A 21480-nucleotide genomic window follows, 5' to 3' on the forward strand; every position below is an offset into this window, starting at 1 on the left:
TCCCAATGATGATGACCATGACGGCCTTGCTCAGGCTCCTGGTCCCACCCAGCTCCACCGCCTGACCGTCTCACCCAGGAACTGTGGGTGGGTGTGGGAACCGGGTTTTTCCTGTCTCCTCGTCTCTCCTTCCTCTTCCTTTTTGTTCTTTCTCACCACCAGCTTTAGGCTTGGATACAAAGGACTCAGGAAGGATGTGCTGGTGCGGATGGGCTGGCGGTGGGGGGTCACAGGGTGGGAACAGCCTGGGGGGCACCTCTCCGCAGGTGAACGCACACCTACAGAGGGGCCCAGGTGCTGGCAGTGGGCCCAGCTCCTAGCAGCGGAGCCTGGTGCCAGACCCGGAGGCGGCAAGCCCGACAGGTCGGACAGGTGGAGCCAGCCTTGAGGTCGGTCCGCGGTCCCCAGTCCCCGATCCTCCCTCAGCCCACAAAGCAGGTAACCCACCTTTTTTTTTCCCCCCTGCTGCTGGTTTAGTTCACTCTCAACTTCAGGGAACACTTACAGCTTGGGAAAAAGACCTTTGGGATGAGTGAAGAAAATCCTGAGTTTGTTTCTAGAGGATTTACTGTGTTTGTGGGAAATTTGGCCTTGGCATTAGAAAAACATTCCTAATTGTTTGATCCCTTGTTCCAAAAAGTCAATGTCTTACGGAGCCTGGTTGCTTAACGGTGGCAGGGAAGGCAAGGTCCAGAAACAGTATCCCAGGTGCTCAGTGATCCTTATTGGAGGGCTTGGGGACAAGGGTTTTTTAGTAACTACAGATGGAAAGCCTATGGAAGGCTTTATGGTGGTTGGGGGGCTGTTTTCCTTTTCCATAAGGTGGGGGGTTGGGCTGGGGGCTGCCTCTGTCCAGCAGCAGGGCTCCGTGTTAAAATGGGGCAGCTCCCTCAGTCCCTACTCAGAGAAACATTACGTGTGTGGTGGGGGGTGGGTAGTCTGGGCTTCTTCCAAAACTCAAATTTATGTTACAATCCCCTGGGCTGGATTTTATTTTGAAATTGTGAAGTTCTGAAATCTCTCCTTGTGAAAGCCTGTCTCTAGCATTTTCACCCCCACTGTAGTTAGCCCTTAGCGTTTGGGGGGATTTCTGGCCCGAGGCCAGGAAGGGCGCACAGGTCTGAAGAACAAACCCGGGACCCCCCCTCCCCACCCAAACCGAGGACTTGGTTGAAAGTCTGAGCAGTCCATGCGCTCTCCTGTCTGTTGCCATCATGGAACACCACCCCGCACAAGGTCACCGGGAAGGGCACAGTGCAGGGGCCACCTGCCTAAACTCTCCTGGCTTGGTCTACTTTTGCAGGGAGAGGATGGGGATGCTGTTTCTGCTGCTGTTGAACAGAGATGTTTTTGTTAAATGGTTTCCTTTTTTTTTTTTTCAAATTCCAAGGTAATTTTTGATGCCCAAATTGCTTAGACTATGTATCAGTTAGGATTCCTTCCTCTGCGAGTAAGAGCCAAGTCCTACTCAAAATGACTTAAGTAATCAGAACAGTAAACATTTTACAAAACCGAAGTCTGGAGGTCGGCAGTTTCGGGGTGGGTTGTATCCAGTGGCTTAGGGATGTCAAGGAGTTGGGTTCTCTCCATATTTCTGCTCGGCCGTCGTATACTGACGTTGTCTTCTACCAGCTCCGCTCCTGGCCAGCCCTTCCTGGGCCTGTCTTGTTATGAGTGAGAGAACCCTTTCCAAAGCCTCGGCTGACTTTCTCACACATCTCATTGGCCACAGTGATGCCTCAGGCCCCGGTCCCAACCAGTCAGTGGCAAGGGAAGGGCCTGTCGGCATGGCGTTCGTGAGGCATGTGACTTGAGGAGGGGAGGCTAGGTTTACCTGAACCAAGTCAGGGCCTCTGAGCGGGAGCAGAGGGGCATGGATTTGGGGCAGGCAACCAGGATCTGCTACGTCAGAAACTTGACATTTATTCAGATTTCTAACTGACTGGGGCGGTCAATAACTAACAATTACGCTCACTCCTAAAATACATGTGTTTTATACTCCGTTCTTTTAAGGCAAGGGCAGTTCTAGACAATCATGGCATCTGCTGTTCACCTTTCACCTGCCAGACAACCCCTCTCCCCAGTGAGCATCCGGGTGGGTGGTCCTCAAGCATGTGAGCTGTTCTCCCTCCCGATGAACTTGCTGCGTCCCAGAGTTGGCTGTTTAAGCCATCCATCTGGTAAGGACTAGACTGGGAAACACTTAAGGATTCTTCATACTCAGAGGCATTAGATGAGTAAGTCCCCGGCTCTGCAGAGAGCAGAGGCAACAGGCTTCTGGCAGGCAGCCCCCAAGGGCCAGCAGACATGCTCGCCATTCACCCAGGGTCAGGGAGGGACAAGCACGCACCAGTATCATCCACCAGGGATGTGTGACCTTTTCTTTTCTCCAAGGGCAGGCACAGGTGGCTTGTGAAATTTGGGAGCAACGGGGGTGCTGGCTGCCCCTCTGGAAAAGCTGGTCCCCTCGACCTGGACTGACGATTAGTTTTTGAGGCTGAAAACATCCAAGTAAGTCTTTCATGGCCCTGTCCCTGAGATCCGCCACTCTTTTTTTTTTTTTTTTTACCTTGTATTTAGGCTTCTTTATTTATTTTTATATCTTTAAATTTTACTTAGCATACAGGGCAATATTGGTTTCTGGAGTAGAATTCAGTGATTCATCACTTACATACCATACCCAGTACTCATCCCAACAAGTGCCCTCCTTAATGCCCACCACCCATCTATTCCCTCCCCCACCTCCCTCCAGCACCCCTCAGTCTGTTCTCTGTCGTTTCCCTCTCTCCTCCTCCTCCTTATATATGTTCATCTGTTTTGTTTCTTAAATTCCACATACGAGTGAAGTCATACGGTATTTGTCTTTCTCTGACTTATTTCGCTTAGCATAATACACTCTAGCTCCATCCACGTTGTTGCAAATGGCAAGATTTCATTCTTGTTGACGGCTGAGTAATACTCCATTGTATATATGTACCACATCTTCTTTATTCTTTCATCAGTCGATGGACATTTGGGCTCTCTCCATAGTTTAGCTATTGTTGATACTGCTGCAATAAACATTGGGGCCCATGAGTCCCTTTGAATCTGTATTTTTTTTTATCCTTTGGGTAAATACCCAGTAGTGCAATCACTGGGTCATAGGGTAGCTCTGTTTTTAACTTTTTGAGGAACCGGGGCGCCTGGGTGGCTCAATCGTTAAGCGTCTGCCTTCGGCTCAGGTCATGATCCCAGGGTCCTGGGATCAAGTCCCACATTGGGCTCCCTGCTCCGCGGGGAGCCTGCTTCTCCCTCTCCCACTCCCCCTGCTTGTGTTCCCTCTCTTGCTGTGTCTGTCAAATAAATAAATAAAATCTTAAAAAAAAAAAAAAAAAAAAACTTTTTGAGGAACCTCCGTACGTTTTTTTTTTTTTTTAATTAAAGATTTTTTATTTAATTATCTGACAGAGAGAGACACAGTGAGAGAGGCTCGATCCCAGGACCCCGGGGCTCGATCCCAAAGCCTCGGCTGGGGCTCGATCCCAGGACCCCGGGATCATGACCTGAGCTGAAGGCAGACGCTTAACGACTGAGCCACCCAGGCGCCCCGAGGAACCTCCGTACTGTTGTCCAGAGTGGCTGCACCAGTTTGCATTTCCACCAACAGTGTAGGAGCGCTCCCCTTTTTCCGCATCCCCGCCAACATCTGTTGTTTCACGTGTTGTTAATTCTAGCCATTCTGACAGATGTGAGGTGGTATCTCATCATGGTTTTGATCTGTATTTCCCTGATGCCGAGTGATGTTGAGCATCTTTTCATGTGTTTGTTAGCCATCTGGGTGTCTTCCTCGGGAAAGTGTCTATTCATGTCTTCTGCCTATTTCTTAACTGGATTATTTGGGTTTTGGGTGTTGAGTTTGAGAAGTTCTTTATAGATTTTGGATACCAACCCTTTATCAGATACATCATTTGCAAGTATCTTCTCCCATTCTGTGGGCTGCCTTTTAGTTTTGTTGATTGTTTCCTTCACTGTGCAGAAGCTTTTTATCCTGATGAGGTCCCAATAGTTCATTTTTGCTTTTGTTTCCCTTGCCTCCGGCGACATGTCTAATAAGAAGTTGCTACAGCCGAGGTCAAAGAAGTTTCTGCCTCTGTTTTCCTCTAGGATTTTGATGGTTTCCTGTCTCACATTTAGGTCTTTCATTCATTTTGAATTTATTTTTGTGTATGGTGTAAGAAAGTGGTCCAGTTTCATTCTTCTGCGTGTTGCTGTCCAGTTTTCCCAACATTTGTTGAAGACTGTCTTTTCCCATTGGATATTCTTTCCTGCCTTTTCAAAGATTAGTTCACCATAAAGTTGTGGGTCCAATTCTGGGTTCTCTATTCTGTTCCACTGATCTATGTGTCTGTTTCTGTGCCAGAACCATACTGTCTTGATGATGACAGCTTTGTAATAGAGTCTGAAGTCCGGAATCGTAATGCCACCAGCTTTGGTTTTCTTTTTGAGGGTTGCTTTGGCTATTCGGGGTCTTTTGTGGTTTCGTACAAATTTTAGGATTATTTGTTTTAGCTCCATGAAAAATGCTGGTATTATTTTGATAGGGATTACATTAACTGCGTAGGTAGCTTTGGGTAGTATAGCCATTTTAACGATGTTTGTTCTTCCGATCCATGAGCATGGAACGCTTTTCCATTTCTTTATGTCGTATTCGATTTCTTTTATGAGTAAACTACAGACCTTTTTCCTCTTTAGTTAGGTTTAGTTATCTTATTGTTTTTGGTGCAGTTACAAATGGGATCAATTCCTTGCTTTCTTTTTCTGCTGCTTCATAATTGGTGTATAGAAATGCAACAGATTTCTGCACATTGATTTTATATCCTGCAGCTTTGCTGAATTCATGTATTAGTTCTAGCAGTTTTTTGGTGGAGTCTTTCGGGTTTACAGTATCATGTCATTTGCAAATAGTGAAAGTTTAACTTCTTCCTTCCTGATTTGAATAACTTATATTTCTTTTTGTTGTCTGATTGCTGAGGCTAAGACTTCCAGTACTATGTTAAATAGTAATGGTGAGAGTGGACGTTCCCGTCTCATTCCTGACTGTAGGGGAAAGGCTCTCAGTTTTTCCCCATTGAGGAGGATATTGGCTGTGGGTCTTTCGTATATGGCCTTATGATGTTGAGGTATGTTCCCTCTATCCCCACTTTGTTGAGGGTTTTTATCAAGAAAGGATGCCATATTTTGTCAAATGTTTTTTCTGCATCTATTGTGGATCACATGGTTCTTATCCTTTCTTTTATTAATGTGATGTATCACATTGATTGATTTGTGAATAATGAACCACTGCTGTAGCCCAGGAAGAAATCCCACTTGATCGTGGTGAATATTTCTTTTAACGTACTATTGAATTCTCGATTATTGAGAATTTTTGCATCCATGTTCATCACGGATATTGGCCTGTCATTCTCTTTTTTAGTGTGAGATCCCCCACTCTTAAGGCAGGTTTCTCTCTGCCCAGGCTCTAACCTGGATGGAAGTCACTCACAGATCTGGACAGGTCTCTGAAACTCCTCTGAGCCACCATCACCTTCCTGCCGCTGGGTCAGGTTTTCTGGAGGAGATCAGCGCAAGAGCAGAAAAATTCCTCCCAGCTTTCAACATCATTGTGAAATGCAAGAGGACACTTAACTAAGGCTGGTGGTAAAAATCGTGGTAAAAATCGTCAGATTCCTCTCCAAGCCTGGCAGGGGAGGGAGCGTGTGGTGCAAAACTGGGACTTGTTCTCAGCACCACGCTTCTGCCCCCAGATTGGGCATTTTAGAAGTGCTGGTTCTCATGGTTCAGAACTGCTCACGGTTATAATTTTGCACAGCTGTGATTTCTTGCCCATCTCTTTCTTTGTGCGTCCCCCAAGGCCCAGGATGTCCTCCTGCCTCCTGGCCCTCCCCCCGTCCCCACACCAGAGTGGGGTCAGCAGATCATAGGTGCATAGTCAGTAGATGATGGATGCAGAAGTTACGTTCGTACTTGCTGAGACACGTGCTGTCGGATTGGGAAGGTTTCCTGAATGAATTTCCACATCTCCTGGATGAAGAGGGCGCCTCTTTTTCCAGGAATTGGAACATTCAAGAGCTATATTGCCAGAATCCACTTTTTCTTTAGTGCCTAAAATTTAAGTTCTGGGAACTTAAAACTCCCTTGGTAGAGATGACTTCCGGTTTTCTTGTATTCCTCCTGCCTCGCTGGACCAGCGGCCCTGGCTCTGCAGTGAGAGGTGTTGGGCCTGGGGCTCAAGAGGGCCCCTGGTAGGAGAAATGAATTGAAGGCAAAATCAGGGCTCTGAACCGAGCCCCAGGCCTTTTAAACACCTTGTGTTAATGCAGCAGAAGCTCACCAAAGGCCTTTCAGTAGAAGAGATTGGACATTCAAATCTAAGTACATTCACTCTGACCTTGGGTTGCAACTTTGCAGGAAAGTCTGACTTGGCTAAAGATTGCTGACTTGTGTGCTTTATACTTTGTGGAACACAGTCAGATTTCATCCACTGACTGATTATTCACCCTTGCCTAAAGTTCTGGCCTCGCCTCTCTGAGTGGGAAGATTGTCCCCGAAATCCAGGCCTCCCCTCCCTGACTGGGAAGATTGTCCCCAAAGTCCAGACCTCCCCTGTCTGACTCTCTGACTGAGAAGATTGTTCCTTGAAGTCCAGACCTCCCCTCTCTGACTGGGAAGATTGTCCCTGAAATCCAGGGTTCCCCTCTCTGACTGGGAAGATTGTCCCCGAAGTCCAAGCCTCCCCTCTCTGACTGGGAAGATTGTCCCCGAAGTCCAGACCTCCCCTGACTCTCTGACTGAGAAGATTGTTCCTGAAGTCCAGACCCCCCCTCTCTGACTGGGAAGATTGTCCCTGAAATCCGGGCCTCCCCTCTCTGACTAGGAAGATTGTCCCCGAAGTCCAGACCTCTCCTGTCTGACTCTGACTGAGAAGATTGTCCTCTCTGTCTGAGGACCCTGGACTCAGGAGGAGGGAGAAGGACCCCCTCCTGGCTATCGTAACTGCCAGGCCAGCCCCAGTGCCCGGGGAGCAGCCTCCATAGGCAGATACCTTCACCCAGGTCACTGCCTAGATTCAGAAGATGGAGTTCTGCATGGAAATCGGGAGCAGGGCCTGCTTAGCGGTAGCAGATACATCTGGTCTTGCTTTTCTGAGCCATCCTTTCCTTTGGTTCATTTTCTGAGCCAGAGGGTAGGCTGGATCCAAGAATCAGCAGTTCCTTGTCTCCCTCCCTCTGTTAGTGCTTTTGACCTCTGCTGAGGTTCAGCACGTGCCCCATGCCTGAGAGACGTACAGCCTCCATGCTGATCGGACCTTGACAGCAGTGCTAAGTACCAGCCTGAGCCAGTGAGTGCTCGTGAGCCCATTCCCGCCTCTCGCACCCCATCCTTGGAAGGGCCAGCCCGTCCCAAATGCTCACTGTGCTCACAGACACCAAGCTTAACTGCTGTTGCTTAATTCCCGCATAGCTGTCTTCACCGTGGGGAGCCTGCTTCTGTTTTCAGTATTTGGGGGTCCTCCACCTCGTCCAGCCAGCCTGGGAGTTATTCAGGCACCTGCTTGTCCCCGTGCTTACTTGAGGACGGTCACCGCAGAAAGTGCCGTTGGCCCGATCCCAGACTCGCTGGGTCAGAAGCTCCAGTGTGGAGCCAGAAGTCCCACCTCACCAGAGCCTCCAGGTGATTCTTGGGCACGGTGCCCTAACGTGACAAACATGCTCGCTGGCACTTACCTTTGGGATAAAACTGGACCTATCAGAGGCATCTTTTCCGCACTAAAAAGCCATAATTGAAGTCTAGTCTGGTTTGCTTTTTAGGCAGGGCGTTACGGGTTCATCTGTTTTGGGGGCAGAAGACTAAGGTGAGAGCAGACTCCCACCAGCTCCCACGGGACATTTAGCGGTCAAGGACGGAGGCGCTGTATGCTCTGCGTCCTGCTGAGTGTGGGGAAGGCCAAAGAGGGGCTGTCTCCTCTAGGAGAGGAGGTGGGCAGACAGCATGCCCACCCGTGAGCTGCTTTCATCCGCAACAGCTTGCCTGGAACCCATTTCTGGGACCTCCTGTGCTGGGGTAGGGGACACAGCGACCCTCCCGGGAACACCCCTGTGTGTCCCCACCCCCATGAAGAGGTAACTGTCCATCGGTGGTCCGCATCCAAAGCAGTTAGTGACTAGATATTCTAGCAGCCACTGTGATGGGCATCTTGAGGTGTCAGCTTGGCCAGGCCACGGGATCCAGTAATTCAGCCAAATACCAAGCTAGGTGCTGTTTTTTGCGGACGTGGGTGCCATCTACAATCGGTTGACTTTAAGTAAAGATTATTCTCGGTAACGTGGGTGGGCCTCACCCAAGCAGTTGAAAGGCCTTAAGAACAAAGCTGGGGGGGCGCCTGGGTGGCTCAGTTGGTTAAGCGACTGCCTTCGGCTCAGGTCATGATCCTGGAGTCCCGGGATCGGGTCCTGCATCGGGCTCCCTGCTCAGCGGGGGGTCTGCTTCTCCCTCTGCCCTCTTCCCTCTCGTGCTCTCTGTCTCTCATTCTCTCTCTCAAATAAATAAATAAAATCTTTAAAAAAAAAAAAAAAAAAGAACAAAGCTGGGGTTTTCCTGAGGAGGAAGAGATCCCACCTGTGGACTGCAGTATCCGCTCCTGCCTGAGAGCCACCAGCCTGCCAGGCGGCCCTAGCCAGCCCCACAGTCATGTGAGCCAGTTCCTTGAAATAAACCTCTTCGTCTGTATCTCCTTCTGCTTCTGCTTCCCCGGTAGGATTCTGACTGCTGCACTCTCTCAGGGGTGCCCAGGATGGGGGAGCAAGCTGGGGTTGCTCTGTTCTCTCGCTCCCTGTTCGTATAGTCATGCGGGTTTAACTACTGTCGCTTCCTAACTTTTTCTCTTCCAGGGAAGTGCTGACTTGGTTTGTTGTATTTTTTTTTTCTCCTGGTCAGTGAGTCGCGGGCCAGCCCGGTTGGGATCTGTCGCCGGTCCCCACTGTGTCCAGCGCCCCGTCCTTCCTCCCTGCACTCCCTTCCTATCCACAGGTCCGCGGGAGCAGCAGAACCGGCCTCCCCGCTGAGTCATCAGCAGGGCCAGCTGTGAGTGTTTCTTTGGCAGTGTCTTAGCTGGTTGTTGTGAGTAATAGTGAAGGAAGCAATCAGCAAGTATACTGCCCTAGAAGTGCTGCACGTTGATGGGCCCCAGAGGGAAGAGACAGCAAGAGGCGCCCGGGGCCAGCGTGAGCGCCAGAGCCAGGATGTTGGAAGCTCTTCTCCGCCATGTTGGTTGGTAAGGGCTTCAGGGGGAGCAAGCTCTAGGGCCCCTGGCGCGGTCTGCTCACGGATGTTGAGAGGAAAAAAGCACCGGGCCTGGGGTATGGGATGTGTCTGGTTGGGAGAAGTTTGCGCATAGGAGTAATAAAAGCCAGCATTGACAGAACACTTAAGTGTGTGTGAAGCCCTGTTCTGAGCATTGGAAATGTAGTCTCTCAGGAGCCAGGGTCTGTTGTCATTTTTGTCTTACAGAGAAGAAAACAGACATACGAAGTGCCAAAGTCACAAAGGATGCGGCTGATAGAAATAGGGACAGGATCTGAACCCAAGCAGTCTGGCTTGAGAATCCTACTCTTCACCGCTGCCCGTGTCCTTGGAGATGGGCCTCGGGTGGCATCCATGCCCTGTGGACCTGCTTTGCAGAGTGGCCTGAACACAAACACACTTCACCGTTTCTCTTCCCCCACGAGGCAAACTGTGAAGGCAGTCATTAGCTCTGGCGAACGTGCCTGGGTGGGCATTAGGAAATGGGTCTGCCTTGGGGAGAATTTTCCTTTTCAGCCTAGGCCAGGCCCAGGATGTTGACAGGAGTGAGAAGTGGCTGGTGTTTCTGCCCCAGTGGCTGGTGAGGAAGGTTCCTCCATGGGAGCTCAGCAAAAGATAGTCTGATTCTCTGGGTCTGCCCAGCCCCGCCTGCAGATGCCAGCCTTGGGTCCAGTGAACTGTGTGGCCAGCTGGATTGCCATGGCAACAGGGAGTAGACCCAAGCCACCAGAGGTTGGAGAGCAAAGACACACTGGTTACTTGTGCAGGTCTTGGACCACAAGGCACATCCATTAGCAGGCCCCTCGCTTTGACAGAGCCCACTGGAACCAGCCTTTGGTCCTTGTCTGTCTCAAGGTGGTGCCTTTGTGGTCTCTGATTGAGCCGTGAGTACTCCAGTTCTTTGTCCCACTGATTTTTTCCATCCTCCAATCTAGTGCTTATGGGAATTCACGCAAGTCCGAGAGGTGAAGCGAGGTGTCAGTGGTTTACTCCTCTGACCCCATTGACTAAGACAAGCTTCGAGGGCCCGTGAGGGGATGGGGCTTCTGGTACCTTTGATGCAGGCCAAGGACAACACCTGCTGTGACCCCCCCAACTTCCCCAACTTCCCCATGCCCCCGCTGCCCCTCCTCCAGCCATTGCCTGCCCTCCCCTGCTCATGCCCACCTGCCTGGACCCCATCTTTTTTGCCTCTGTCTTGCTGACCTCGGTGCTTCCTAGCACTGAGTGGGAGATGAGCCTGTTTCCATTTGGACCACTTTATGTAAGTCAGAAGACCCTTTAGAGAGGTTTTCTGAGTCTAACCTTGGCCTTGAGACCTCTACTCTGGTCCACGCCAGCCCTCTTTCTCTTAATGCTGGAGAGCAAAGTGGGCAGCCAGGCTCTCTTCAGCAAATTGGATTCCTGTGGGAATTGTTCTGTTTCTCCCCAGCGCTCAGAGGACTTGCTTCAGAGAGGGCCCCTTTGTAACGCACATTGGACTGGCCACGCCCATGCCCACTTGGCCACACATTCCCCTCTGCTCCCCAGGCCCGTGGAGCCGGGCGTGGGCTGAAGTGGGGCCGATGGAATGCCCGGAATGCCGGCTGCAATGAGCGACCAACGCTTAGATCCCTCACGGGAGTTTTGACCAAGGCAGCATTTGGGATGGCTTCTGAGCCGAAGTCTTTACATTCTTCCCAGTTTTAGGCAGAAGTGAAGAATGCCTGCCTTCTCCCAACCACCAATCGACTCAGGATCTTGAACTTTTGAATTAAAGGGACCACACTCTCGGATTGTGGTCTAACTGGCCTATTGAGTTCAGGTGAAATTATTTGCGAGTAACCTCTTTTCGTGTCTGGCTTTGCTTTTCGTAAGGCCGACATAGAAACCAGAAAAATGGTGCTTCTCGGATGCGGTTCCCCTGCAGAAGTTCCCGGATAATAAGGACACAAACAGCAGGCTTTGCATCCTTTCCGGTCTTTGTAGGAAACCCATGTCTTTGTGGCGATTTATTTCTGCAGTCTTTAGAGCAGATAGGTAGGATAGACTCTGGCATCTTTGTATCTGACTGTAGTAGAGAAATGTACTTGGTTATGTATCTAGCTCTTTATCTTTCTAGAACTTCTGGGAGACAGGCAGAGCAGCGCTGACTCTGGGAATGAGTTTAGGGTGGATTGGGACAAAGAGGGGCTACTTCTCTCTCCCTCTCCCTCTCTCTCTCTCTCTCACACACACGCACACACGCCCACTGGCCGTGGATTTGGGGGCGCCAACATGATAAGTCGATTGTTCTGGTGACATCCCTGTGCCCTGGACACTTGGCCTTCCCCGAGCTTCCCTTTGCTGCCCCCTAACAGCCAGGTGGGCTTCATGGGTATGTCACCTGTGTGCTTAGCTGGGCCTGCCTTTGGACTGTCACCAAATGGAAATTTGTAGTAATTTTCGGACAAGGGTTCCACGTTTTCATTTTGCCCATGGATTGTGTCGCTGTTTTGACGATCAGCCTTCCCTAGGCCTTCAGGCTGCAGGTCACGAGGACTCTGTCGTCCCACATCAAACTCATAACCCAGTATGGGTTCAGGCCTTGGTGCCCACTTCCCAGGACGTCCTGGCTCAGAGCAGGTGCTCCAGCAAAAGACGGTGATTGACTCACCCAGAGGGTCAGGGTGAGTAGAGCTGAGTGGGACCAGAATCCTCCCTCCAGCTGAACCCAGGGCCCCCCGGGGGATACACACAAGTAGGGAACTCAGGTCCTATGCTTGGGGCTGCCTCTCATGGTAATCAGAAACTGAGGTTCATCAGAATTCGGGAAGGGATTTTTTCAGTTTGGTGAACTGCATCTGTTTGGGGATTACATTAATTTGCTAGGGCTGCCCTGGCAAAGAACCACAGACCAGGTAACTTGGACAACAAAAATTTGTTTTCTCTCAGTTCTGGAGGCTAGAAGTCCAAGATCAAGGTGTCAGGACGGTTGGTTCCTTAGGAGCCCTCTCTCTTGGCCTTGTAGACGTCCATCCTCCCCGTGTCTCCACATGGGCTCCCCTCTGTATCCACCTCTGTCTAAATTTCCCCTTTTTATAAGGCAATTGGATTAGGACCACCCTAATGACCTCACTGTAACTTAATCACCTCTTTAGAGACTCTGTCTCCAAATAAGGTCCCATCCTGAGGTTCCAGGGGTTAGAATTTCAACATATGAATGGGGGAGGGGAGGCAGTTCAACCTGTCTCAGGGGTTTTTCTGGGCACTTCAAAATCTCGTTTTAATCGCTCAACAATTTCTTTCCAGTCTGAAAAGGCGAGAAATGGTCGACTCCCGGGTCTGTTCTCCAACACAGGCAGAAGCCGCATAAGACTCAGTGGCCAGCAGAATGTGGCTGTGGGTGGTTGCTCAAGGGTGTGAGGCGTGGGTTACTTAATACTGCCTTCCAGATAGACACAGGAAGAGTGACGGTACAGAGGATGGGAGCCAGCTGTCCCCCGAGTCCTGTGGGGCCTCAGCGAGAGGAAATGAGTGTGAGCAGGAGAATTCTGGTCAGAGCTGGGAAAAGACCTTCAGGCGGGGGGTGGGGGTGGGGCGGATGTCGGAGGCTGAGGTCGGGAGGGCAGGAAGTGTGGTCTGGAGACCTGCACTCGGTCACCTGGGGTGTCCCGGGAGGCAGGGCCAGGCTTAACATTGTGGCTCCCAATGGTCCTCGAGCTTTGGGAGTCCTAAGACTGATACCCCCGTCTTGGGCTAGGTCTGGGAAGCTCCCCACGTGAGGTGATAATTATTGAAGCTGGTTCATGGCTTTCTGGGGGTTCATATACTTTTGTTCTTGTTTGAAATTTTCGTAATTAAAAAAAATTTTTTTTTTTTTTTAAGAGAGGGAGGAGCATCTGGCTGGCTTAGTCAGTAGAGCATGTGATTCTTGATCTCAGGGTTGTAAGTTCGAGCCCCCCGTTGGGTGTACAGATTACTTAAAATCTTAAAAAGAGAGAGGGGGTGGAGAGAGAAAAGGGGTGGGGGGAACTCCCAGGAGCTTCAGCTGCCAGCCCTGGTTAGGACAAAGACGGGAGGGAGAGAGCATTGAACCTGCCCCTGGGCTTCCCTGACCTGGGGAAGCAGCGCCTCCGCGTGGCGAGAGGTGGAACTACTCTATAGCCGGATAACGACGGGCAGTCGGGGTCCAGGACAGTGTGTGTCCCAGGAAGACAGCAGAGGGGGAAGCCAGGCAAAACCCCACAGCAGGCTCTTCACCTTTGTTATGCCACGGTCCCCTGTGCCCACCTAGTGATGGCTGTGGACCCAAAAGATAAAGGTGAAAAATAAAATACGTGTTATTACAAAGCAGAACAATTATAATGCACTGTAATTATCCAAATAGTTGATAAAGCCAAATTTGTTGTAGGGTAGATATGTGCCCCTTGTCAGCATTTTTTTTTTTTAAGATTTTATTTATTTGTCAGGGAGAGAGCGCCCAAGTGGGGAGTGCGCAACATAGACCGGGTCCCTGCCCTTATCAAGCACTCAATTCTACAGAGAGACAGGTGATCCCATGTTCCTATTGAATATATTAGGTAATGTATAACAATGTTTCCTGCATAATTGTTAAATAATTCTTCATAGTGAACGTTTTCTCTTAATCCTGTTTGCTTTAAAGCCGAGTTTTCAACCTAGTGAAGTCCAGGGTCCCTCTTTATAAAGCAAAAGAAATCTTACATCTTCTGGAAGATTCTGAAGGGCTTCTGGGAAGCAGGGGGTGCTCATGTCTTTTATCTCCTCCCCAAACTCATTAAGAGTCACTGCTTATTCACAGAAGCACTATTCACAATGGCCAAAAGGTGGAAATGACCCAGGTGTCCGTCAACAGATGAATGGAGAAACACAATATCCATACAATGGAGTATTATTTGGCCATAAAAGGAAACGCGGTGCTGTGCACAGGCTATAACGTGGGTAGACCTCAGAGACATTATGGTAAGTGAAAGAGGCCATACACAAAAACACTCGCTGTCATCTGCTTCGGTTGGTGTGAAATGTCCAGAAAAGGCAAATCCGTAGAAACAAAAAGTAGATTCGTGGTTGCCAGAGCTGGGGAGAGGAGGCAGTGGGGAGGTATTGCTTAAGGGGTACAGAGTTTGTTTGGGGTGACAAAAAAGTTTTAGAAGTCGTGGCGATGCCTACGTAATCTTGTGAATGTCATCAATGCCATTGATGTGTGTACTTAAAAAGAGTTAAAATGGCGATTTTTTGTGATATAGATAGATAGACAGATGTTTTACCACAATTAAAAAAAAAAAAGTCACTGCTTAAAGACATCTTTCTGGTTACACCGAGTCATCCTATCATCCCCAGTCATGCAGCGCCCCAGGCTCCCATACTCGGTCCCCGGGAGCTCTCAAGTCTCGTGGCTTAAATGCTGCCTTTATGTTGATGGCCTCCAATTTCCATCTCCAGATAGGACCTCCCCCAGAACTCCGACCCCCCACCACTTGGCTTGTCCAACAGTAATGTAATGTGTCCAGAGTCGACCTCCTGCCGTTGCCTCCCCATAAACCTGCTCCCTCCCAAGTGAAGAGCAACTCTGTCCTTTAATCTTAGAAGTCTAGAATCTTCCTTGACTCCTCATGGGCTCACACTCACATCTGAGCCTCCAGTAAATTCTATCATCTCTGCATCCAGAACCGTATCCATGACCTCGGCCTCCACCGTCCCTCACCTAGATGATGCAGGGGCCTTTAAGCCAGGCTTTATTTCTTACAAGAGCTTGAGGGACACCTCTGCTCAGCCCTCCAGTGGCTCCTATGTCCTTCAGTGTGTAAAAGCTAAAGCGCTCACGTTGAGTGAGGGCCTTGTGTGTTCTCCCTGCCTCTGTTCTCTTTCCTCTCCGTCGCTGCACCAGCCACAGTGGCTCCTTGCTCTTTCCTGAACACAGAAGCCATGATCCTCCTCAGGGCCTTTGCACGTGCTCTTTCCTCTGCCTAGGATGTTCTTCCCCTGTGTGTCCCAATTCTCGCTCTCTCACTTCAGGCAGGATCTTGTCGGATGCTGTCCCATTAGTCACTTTCTCTGGACACCTGTATGAAGCACCCCCATCACCCCCTCTCCCCCCAGCACACCCTGGCCCTATTACCTGGCTTTACTTCTCTCCCACACTTACCACCGTTGGACATATTGTGTATTTGTTGATTGTTTATCATCTCTCTCGACCAGAAGGTAAACTCCTGGAAGGCAAGGATTTGGTTTTGCTCACTGTCATTACTTCAGATAATTAGCAGCGGCTCAATAGATATGTGTGGAATGAATAAATCATTGGAACCCTTGATTCACTGAAATTATACAATATTCTTCAAACACTACTTAATAAGCATTAATAAATGACTTGAAATATGTATAATAATTCCACTTTACAAAATAAAACCCTGGGCTAAAGAACCCCAGACCTATTTTCCTTGTATTGGTTATTTTTGATTGTTTGTTTTTATTTTTTAAAGATTTATTTATTTATTTATTTATTTGACAGAGAGAGAGAGAGCAAGACAGTGAGAGAGGGAACACAAGCAGAGTGAGTGGGAGAGGGAGAAGCAGGCTTCCCCCCAAGCAGGGAGCCCGATGTGGGGCTCGATCCCAGGACCCTGAGATCATGACCTGAGCCGAAGGCAGCCGTTTAACCGACTGAGCCACCCAGGTACCCCCTGTTTGTTTTGTTTTTAAAGATCTTTTTCAGCAGTCTCTATGCCCCATGTAGGACTTGAACTCACAACCCTGAGAGCAAGAGTCATGTGCTCCATCAACTGAGCCAGCCAGGTGGCCTGTATTGGTTGTTCATATTGCTTAAGGCAGAGACTGGGGTGCTATAATGAAGAGCACCCCCATACCCAGTGGCTCCCAGGAAACAGATGTTTCTTTCTCCCTGGCATACCAGCAAAGGGGAGCGTGCCCAGTTAGCAGGTGACTCGGCAACACCCACCTTTCAGGGACCTGGGTTCTTTCCATCTTCCTTCTCCACCATCCTGTAGATCACGTTCCTGGTCTGCGTGTCCACTCTGTGTGGCTGGCCTCGGTACCTCAGCATTTCAGTGAAAGGAAGGGGCGAGAGTGGGAGGCCACGTGTGCCGTGTTTTAAGGCCCACGCTTAGAAGCCGCCACTTACCTTTCGGGGGTGAGGCCTAGTCACATGACCACACGTAGCTGCCAGGGGCTCTGGCAAAAGTAGTCTCTGGCTGGGGGTCGTGTGCCCAGCTACTACTGCTTTGCCAAGGAAGTAGCTGCTGTTGGCTCCATTTTACAGATGAAGAAACTGAGTCTTAGAGAAGTTAAATCACTTACTCAAGTTGGTGCCATGAGTCTGTGTTGGCCTTCTGGCCCCAAGCCCAGGGCTCTGTCTCTACCCCCAAATAGCCCATTATTCACAACAACCCTGTGAATTTTCTGCCCTTATTCTCTGGATGAGGCACTGGAGGATTGGCAAGGTTACATGGCCCCTTTTAGGTCACGTGGTGTATCTGTTTACTATCCCTGTGTAACCAGTGACGCAAACTTGGCTCCTGAATCAACACCAGTTTATTGTCTCAACAGTTTCTGTAGGTCGCAAGTCGGGTCGTGACTCCACTGGGTCTTGTGCTCTGGGTGTGACACTCCCAGCGCTGGCCGGTTGTGTCCTCAGCTCCATGTGCAGGTGGCTGTGGGTTCAGGCTGCCGCCATTTCCCAGCAACCCTTGCACTGCCTCCCCCCCTTCCCCCCACGGGCCCACTCACAACATTGCAGTGGGGCGGCAGGATCCCCCGTCAGATGCCCCTCCTAGCAATCTCCCCCCACTCTTCACATTTCTCTGGCTTCCTCTTTTGCTACTAGCCAAGAAAAACCTGCTGCTTTTGAAGGGTTCCCCTGACTGGGCCAGGCCAACCTGGATAATCCTTGCATCTTGAGGTCCACTGACATGGGACCTGACTCCGTCAGCTCGAGCTGCTCTGACAAAATACTACAGATGGGGCGCCTTAATTAAGAGACGTTGATGTCTCATGGTTCTGGAGGCTGGAAGTCCCAGACCAGGGTGCTGGCAGATTTGGTTCCCGGAGGGAGCCCACTTCCTGGCTTACAGATACGCTGACCCCTTCTGCTGTATCCTTCCACGGCCAACAGAAAAGAAGCAAGCGGCCTGGTGTCTCTTCTTGTAAGGCCACTAATCCCATCACGAGGCCCCACCCATGACTTCATCTAAGCCTAATCACCTCCCAGAGGCCCCACCTCCTAATACCATCATATTGAGGGTTAGGGCTTCATGTGGATTTGAGGGGTGGGGAGGGGAACGAACGTTCAGGGCCTAACAGGCCTTAAGTTACATCTTCAGAATTCCCTCGCAGCAGCATCTAGATTATCGTTTGATTAAATAACCAGAGGACAGGAATCTTGGGGGGCGGGGTTGGTCTTTGGAATTCTGCATACCGGCTGGGGTCAGGACAGAGGTGCGAGATTAGAACTTGGGTCTTCACTGTACCGCAAGGACTCTCTCCTGGGGCTTGAAGTGTACTTGTAGGCAGACCTACCTGCAAAGTGAGTCCCTAAGTAGAGGTATAGACGAAAATAGCCTTTCCCTCCAGTGGCTTAGCTCTCTAATGGGTTCAAGCGTCTGGGAACTGCAGTGCGGGGGCCCAACCCAGGGGCTCCTCAAAACCAAGGTCCTCTGGGTTTCTGCAGGCAGGAGGGCTGGGGGTGCAGGTGGCCGTGGGTTCAGGCCGCTGGGTGCTCAGCAAGCCAGGGGCAGCAACCTTCAGAGTTTGGGGGTGGGGGTGGGGAGGGGGGAGGCTCAAGGTGTTGGGAGAGAGTTTAAATACATCCCACTGAGACTTGAGGGCTTCTGTAGGAACACAGACCCACCAGATGGTGCCCCTTGAAGAGGGAGGAGGCCCCTGACTCCAGAAACAGTGGTTGGTCAGGCTTGTCCTGGTCTTTCAACTGTGGGGCCCAACAGCCTCCTGAGCATGCAGGGTTACACAACCTCCTTGGGGGCGGGGGGTGGGGGGAGTACCGAGAGGGGCCCGTGTGGGCCAGGCTCCCCAACACAGCCATTGCTCACTGGTACCGGGCCAGGAGGGGCCAAGACGGGCCATATTCACCTCCAAACAGGGAAATGAGAAAGGTGGCCAGCCCACATTTCTGCCAGCAACATAAGGAAAAGTTCCTCCTCTGTTCTAGTTTTTAAAATCACATACATCAAGGGGCACCTGGGTGGTTCAGCATCCAACTCTTGATTTCGGCTCAGGTCATGATCTCGGGGGTTGTGAGATTGAGCCCCGCGTTGGGCTCTGCACTGGGTGTGGGGCCTGCTTAAGGATTCTCTCTCTCTCTGCCCCTCTGCCCCCCCCCCCGAAAAAATAAATAAATCTTTAAAATCACATACATGGCTTGTTACTCAGGTTGGCGTTACACTCGGAAAATCGTTCAGGACTCCTCTGATTTAGAGACATCAGACTGTCACCCCTTTTGCGGTTGTCCGAGGAGGAGGCTCTTGTGCTGGTGACTGGGGTGGGGGGAGGGGAGAGAAGCAAACCAAAGCCAATCTGCCTCTGGGGCCACTGGCCATGACTATGGGGACTCTCCGCGTCTGGGCCCCTCCTTCTGCAGTAGGTGATCGCAGTGCCAGGAAGGCTGTTGCGATGAGCCAGGACCTTGGACATGGAGCAGCAGACGACCTCCAGCTCGCTTGGCACAAACTCTAGAGAGACGACTTGGGGTCAAAAGTAGACTCCATCTGAGTTTCTTACCAAGTCCCCAAGGAGGAGGGGGGAAGGAGGACTGGGAGACCAGAAGTGGAAAATGTGGCTAATAGGACATCGCATTCCCTTTGGGATGGGAATGTTGGTGACAGCCTGAGGGCCTGAGGCTTCTCTGGGTCCACTGGTCTCTGGGTCAGCCCTCCTTGGGGGACCAACAGCCCCTGGGATAGGAGGAGCAGAGCCCAGGAGCTCTATTGAGAGGTGCGGAGCCAGGAGTCACTGCCTCCCTTTGGTGGAGACCACACTCAGTAGCTTAAAATCATCCAGCAACCTGGCAGTTTTAAGTCTCACTTCCTGCTTACTGTCTGGACCCACGGGGCAACATCAGGGAGCTCAGGCTGTGGAAAATTAGCTACAAGCTTGATTGGAAGTGATTTGAAGCTATATCATTCCATATCTTTCTCTCCACCCCCCCACCTCCCCCGCCCACCTTGTCCCTATCTATAGTAGGAAGTCTGAATGGTTCTTGGAATGTTTTTTCCCAGTGCAAAGAAAACCAAGCGATCTCCTGATCAAACTTGCCTGTAGAATAGCCAAGCACTCACCTGGGAAGGTGGGCAAAGGGCTTTCATCTCAATAAAGCAGGAAAGATACAGTCAGGCTCGGTTTGTGACAAAGCAGCTTGCCAGACCTCTCCTATCCCCCTTCCTCCCCCAGTTACCCAAAGGATTAAATGACTCTGATCTTGGTGGGAGGGAGAAAGGGGCAGTCCATTCCAGGCTCCTGCCCAGCCACGTGCCAAAGCCCAGAGCTGGTTGCACAACCCAAGCCTAAAACTGTTCACATCCGTAAAAAGCTGAGAGGCTTCACCGACAGCACTCTCTGCTGGAGTCTGTTCATTATCTGGGGTCCTCTCAGGAGGAGGTCAGGGGCTTCTGAAGTGACTCAGAAGGAACACAGCTGCTCTTCTGTTCTGCAAAGTCCGTGAACATGCTTGCTCAAGCTTCTGACCTCTGTTTTTAGTCAATTTTTTTCTGGTTAAAAAAGAATATATGTTCATTCCAGCATTGCTAGTAATGGCCCAAACCTGGAAACAACCCACGTGTCCAAAAGCAGTAGAATGGATACATATATTAGCCACACAACAGAATACTATACAGTGATTCAAAATGAATGAATACAGTGATCAAAATGAATGAGCTTTGTGTGAGACTGTTGAGCAAAAAAACAGAAGACACAAAAGGAAGATAGAGTGTGAATTCCATTGATGTAAAGCTCAAGACAGGCAAACTATACCATTTTGTTTAGGGATGCATACATGAATGGTTTTGTAACAAGCAAGGAAGTGACTGAAGGGGAAGAAAGTTTTGGGGGAGGTTTCTGGTGTGCTGGAAATGTTCTATTTCTTGCTGTGGGTGGGTTTTTGTTGTATGATGTTAGATTGTACTTTGTATTTTAGGTAATTTTCAGTATGCATATTTCAGAATACAGTGTTGTTAAAAGTTAGATCCAAAAAGGTCTATGCCTATGATAATCTTTGCCTTTTATGAATCAAATGCAAAAGCAAATCTAATGTACACTGAAAACTACAAAACATCATTGAAGGAAATTAAGGACGACCTAAATGGAAAGACATCCCATGTACATGGATAAGAGGATTTAATATTATTATGATAGCATTATGCCCACAATTAATATACAGATTCAAAGAAATCCCTATCAAAATCCCAGTTGGCTTCTTATTTTTTCTTTTTAAAGAAATGGTTAACACTGACCCTCAAATTGATACAGCATTGCAAGGGGCCCCAAACAGCCAGAATAATATTGAAAACAAAAACAACACTGGAGGCCTCACACTTCCCCATTTCAAAACTTACTACAAAGCTACGGTAACCAAACACTGTTGTACTGGGAAGGAAGGAAATACAGGTGTAAATCTTCATGAGCTGGGACTAGGCAGTGGGTACTTGGATAGGACACCAAAAGCACAGCAACCAAAGGGGGAAAAATAGGTCCACTGGACATGAGCAAAATAAAAACTTTTGTACTTCAAAGGAAATAAAAAATCATATCTGATTTTTTGATATAAATATTGATATTGATATATATCAATATATGTGTATATTATATATGTAAATTAAAATATTGATTTTTTTTATGATATAAAAATGATCAAGAAAGTGAAAAGACAACACAGAGAAGGGGAGAACATTTTTGTAAGTCATATATCTGATGAAAGTCTGGTATCCAGAAATCTAAAGAACTCCTACCCCTCAAAACCAAAAACAAACAAACAAGAGGCAAGGGAATGGAATAGGCAGACACTTCTCCAGCAAGGATATGCAAAGGATCAACCAACACATGGAAAGATGTTCCACATCATGATGAACTAGAGAAATGCAAATCAAAGCCACAATGAGACACCACTTCACACCACTAGGATGCCTAGAATCAAAAAGA

General features: G+C 49.5%; 1 long non-coding RNA gene across 1 annotated transcript; it reads left to right on the forward strand.

Annotated features, from left to right (window-relative positions):
• The first annotated feature begins 3475 nt into the window (after window positions 1-3475).
• LOC135364232 (uncharacterized) lies at window positions 3476-9315 on the forward strand. Its single transcript, XR_010411122.1, has 2 exons — window positions 3476-7378; window positions 7501-9315. It is a non-coding gene; the product is annotated as an uncharacterized LOC135364232 (long non-coding RNA).
• Window positions 9316-21480: the final 12165 nt, after the last annotated feature.

Source organism: Mirounga angustirostris, unplaced genomic scaffold, assembly GCF_029215605.1.
Source record: "Mirounga angustirostris isolate CCGP_5_RB_7025 unplaced genomic scaffold, mMirAng1.0.hap1 SCAF_4, whole genome shotgun sequence".
NCBI lineage: Eukaryota > Metazoa > Chordata > Mammalia > Carnivora > Phocidae > Mirounga > Mirounga angustirostris.